This window comes from Rutidosis leptorrhynchoides, chromosome 1 (genome assembly GCF_046630445.1).
Source record: "Rutidosis leptorrhynchoides isolate AG116_Rl617_1_P2 chromosome 1, CSIRO_AGI_Rlap_v1, whole genome shotgun sequence".
Taxonomy (NCBI): Eukaryota; Viridiplantae; Streptophyta; class Magnoliopsida; order Asterales; family Asteraceae; genus Rutidosis; species Rutidosis leptorrhynchoides.
In genome coordinates, this window is record NC_092333.1 from 384,080,833 (window position 1) to 384,085,355 (window position 4,523).

The 4,523-nt window shown below is 32.1% G+C and overlaps 1 non-coding gene across 1 annotated transcript; it reads left to right on the forward strand.

Moving 5' to 3' along the window:
• The first annotated feature begins 4,201 nt into the window (after positions 1-4,201).
• Positions 4,202-4,308, forward strand: LOC139886864 (small nucleolar RNA R71). The gene has a single exon (XR_011772725.1). It is a non-coding gene; the product is annotated as a small nucleolar RNA R71 (small nucleolar RNA).
• Positions 4,309-4,523: the final 215 nt, after the last annotated feature.

Below are 4,523 nucleotides of genomic sequence, written 5' to 3' on the forward strand. Positions count from 1 at the left end.
TGACTATTAATAGAATATAAGAGTGGTAAACAAGTGGAATGGATGCATGCATTATTTGTTATAAAGTTAAAATAGACAACAGCAGAGAAAAATGTGATATGTATTAATTCAAAAAAGCCAAGGAAAATTGGTAGCGGGTTCGAATAATCAACAAGGAAAGTGGTAGGTGGTGTGGTTGATATCTCACTATGTAAGTGTATGCATTGTATATGTGTATATATTTATAATATAGAGAAAGAGATGTGTAATCATTGAAACTAAAACAGAAACACTAATAGATATTTATTAATAATAATATAATAATAATTATAATATAATACAATTTAATAAATAAGAAACAAAAAACGTGTGAGTTAGAAGAATCCAATGATTCATTTAGCTGTCAGTTTATTAGGGGTATTATATCGTGGTTCGTTGTTAATCAGTGGCAGATAAAAAGTCTTCGAAAAATCCCAAAATTTTACAGTAACTATCTTTATTTATTCCAGTCATTTTGGTATAGAATTTGGTCATTAACTTTAACTATTAAATAAAAAAATACCTTAATTATTCACTCCCAACCCCAAGTAAAATATGAAAAGTTTTAAAATTTAACAAACGGTTCTTAAATATATCTTTAATAAACCTCAAATTTATAGAGCTCATTTTCGAATCACCGTTTATTTTAAAATAATATCAGTTTGAATTTAACTTGCTTAATATCAACCGGAACATTAATGAGTATTACAATTATTTAATATTTATTTTTAATATATTTTAATTGTATATAGATATGTTTTAAATAAAAATTATTATTTTTACATAATTAATTTCTAACAATTACATCATAAATTATATTTCAATTCATATATATATTTATTTAAATATATACATACCTATTTACAAATAGTTGTTCGTGATTCGTCGAGAACAGTCAAAGGTTAAATGAACATATGAAACAGTTCAAAAATTTTCAGACTCAATCTAACAGATTTTTCTTATCGTGTCAAAAATATTAAATCGTATCAAGAGTTTGGTTTAAAATTAGTCGAAATTTTTCGGGTCGTGATAATATATTACAGTAAATTAGGTAAAACTGATTAAAATCGTCCAAAACAAAAGTACCTGTAATAATCTTGTACAAACATATGTGATATGTGTTTTAAATAACTTGGTAATTCTTCCCACACTTAGCTTTTATTTATTTTTTTTCTTTGCCTTTTTATTCTCCTCTATTCCATTTTAAATGAATTCTAACGTTTTGGGTTGTTTCTCCATTTATGTTCTCTCCGAGGTAACAATAATTTCGGTATTAACATCTAGTTTTATCGTTCATAAATATGTATAAACATGATTTTGAATTCATTTCGTTGAAAATTTTTCAAATTTTCACAAAATTTGGCAATTATACTAAGTGTAACCCGAGAGAATTTATAACCCTTCCCCGCACTTGAGATCATGCAATGCCCTCATTTGCATGAAATCAGACTATAATTATAAATTCATGAGGGTGATTAGTGTAGAAAAGTGATTAAAAATACCGAGTTTGCAAACATATTATTTTATATCACATTTGATATTTTGCGTCTTGTCGTCAAAATTAGTACCTTTTGCTGAACTTTAATGTCAGTCTTTGAAAATGCGCTGTTTTACCCTGTTTTGTACATAAGATAAACTACAAACATATATAATATATATATATATATATATATATATTATAAAACCTTTATTTATTAAAACAATTTAAATGAATAATTTTTTAAAATTTAGTTTCCTTTTACTTTAGGTAGTTTCGGTATGTTTACCTAGTCCGTCCCTCAACAAAATTTAAAATTTGTCTTTTTTAAAGCGATTGTTTTAAAATCAAAGATTTTTTTTTTTTGGATTTTTTTTTGTATACTTTAGATCAATAAAATTAAAAATAATGATTACAAAATTTTTCGCCCCTCCCTCGGGTAAAACAATTTCGGTTCCATGACCTATTCTTCAACTTACGATGAATTTTAGAAATCATTTTTTTAAACTTAATGAAATAAAGTAAATTTTGTTTTAAAATTCACACAAAACTTAAATTTAAAAAGCATATTAATTTCATATAAAACCTACAAAATAAAAAAAATTCAGAATGGGGGAAAGAAAACTAGTTCTTTAGTGTCTGCTAGTGGAAAAGACCAATTGGATTCCATTCTCAGAACTACAAGAGAACAGAACAACTAACTCTAGACAACGTTTTCTTTTTAGAACATTTGAATCTCCCCACACTTAGGTAGCTGTGGTGTCAAAATTGCGATTAACTTCATCGTCAATTTCTTTTGGACCATAATCAACTTGCATATCTGTGACTTTTGCTTTAAGCCATTGGTTGGATTCTTGTGTAATATCCACAAATTCAACTAGTTTCGCCTTTTCTTTAGGCGATAGATTGGATAATAACCGGTTACATAACTTAAAGTTCCCCTTGGTTCTAGCATCACGAATCCGTTTGATAAGTTTCTTCATTGAACTGTTAATAACGGAGTCATTTAATTTCGTATCAATAAAGGGGTTCTTTGTTATCAAGTCATCATTAGGTGTTACTTCATCTTCCCCACACTTAGGCGTTTTATTATTGCTAAGCACTATCGTTGGAGTTGGTAAAACAATATGGTTCTTACCAATCGTTTTTGTTGGTTCAACGGTTTTAGTTGGTGGAGATTTAGCCTTTCGACTTACAAAGGTGATCGATTTTTCATCATTACCAAGTGTCATTATACCCTCTCTTACATCAAATAACGCCCCGGTGGAAACTAAGAATGGTCGACCTAAAATTAGAGGAACGTTTGGGTCCTCTTCTATGTCAATGACAATAAATTCGACTAAAAAGGTTAAATTACCCACTTGAACGGGTAGGTTATCAGTGATTCTAACTGGGCGCCTAATGGTTTGATCAAAGAGTCGGACACTCATATCTGTTGGACTTAACTCACCTACTCCTAATCTCTTATATAATGAAAGAGGCATAACACTCACACTCGCACCTAAATCTGCTAGTGCATCATACATGACACAATCACTAAGTAGACAAGGAACAATAAATTCACCCGGATCACCCAACCTGGGTGGAGGTTTCGGTGGAACTGTCTTCTCCGGGTTTATTTTTACGGTTTTTGTTTCTTGCACTTTCTTATTCTTCTTCTTCTTCTTCTTCTTCTTCTTCTTCTTCTTCTTCTTCTTTCTAGAGGTATCACAAACTTTATTACCTATTAGTTGCTCATACTCAACTCCTTTTCTTGGAAATGGGATGGGTGGTCTGCATGGTGCCACCACTGGCTTTACATACTCGGGTGGTGGTGGTGGTGTTGTAACTTCTTCATTGTTACGCACATCGAAAACCTTCCCATCTTCTGATGATGGTTTTTCGGAATTTATTGATACCATATTAACATTCTCATTTCGAGGATTTACTTCAGTATTACTCGGTAGTTTTCCTTATTCCCTCTCACTCATCATGCTAGCAAGAGTACCTACGTGTTTTTCTAGATTTAAAATGGAAGCTTATCGAGTTCTTAATGACTGATCAAACCTCTCATTTGTTTGAGTTTGAGATGTAATAAATTGTGTTTGAGATTCCATTAGCCTTGCCATGATTTCTTCTAGATTTGACTTTTTCTCTTCGGTTTGTTGTGGTGGTTTATACAAGCTAGGTCTTTGTTGATTGAAAGTGTTGTTTTGAGTTGGTTGGTTATTCGGACCTTGTTGGTTGTACGAGTTATTGTTGGGTCCATTTGGATTGTAAAGAATGTTTTGATTTTGATTAAAGTTTGGCCTTGGCGGTTGATAATTATTTCCCGGCCTTTGGTTCATGTAGGAAACATTCTCACGTTGTTCCATCGTTTGTTCGATGTGACAATCTTTCGTTAAGTGTGGTCCACCGCATTGCTCACAACTGATTCGTATTGCGTGAATATCTTTAGTCATCTTTTCCATTCGTCTCTCGAAAGCATCTATTTTTGCAGAAACGGAATCAAAGTCATGGCTAGAATCGGCTCTAGCCGCTTTAGATGAACGAAAGATATCTTTTTCCTGGTGCCACTCATGCGAGTGGGAGGCTGTGTTATCAATGATTTTGTAAGCTTCAGTTGCGGCTTTCTTTATAATGGAACCACCAGCTGCTATGTCGATGTCTTTTCGTGTAGCAATGTCGATACCTTGGTAGAATATTTGTACTATTTGATAAATGTCTAAACCGTGCTGAGGACATCCTCTCAACAACTTTTCAAATCTTGTCCATGCCTCATATATAGTTTCATTTGGCTTCTGCGTGAATGTAACAATTTCTCCTCGAAGTCTCACGGCTTTAGATGCCGGAAAGAATTGTTTAAGAAAATTTTCAACTAAGACATCCAATGTGTCAATCGCCCCTTCAGGTAATGATTCTAACCAATCTTTGGCTTCTCCCTTTAAAGTCCAGGGAAATAACATGAGATAGATCTGTTCATCCTTAACTTCTCTGATTTTGAATAGAGTACAGATCCTATTAAAGGTTCGAAGATGTTCGTTTGGAT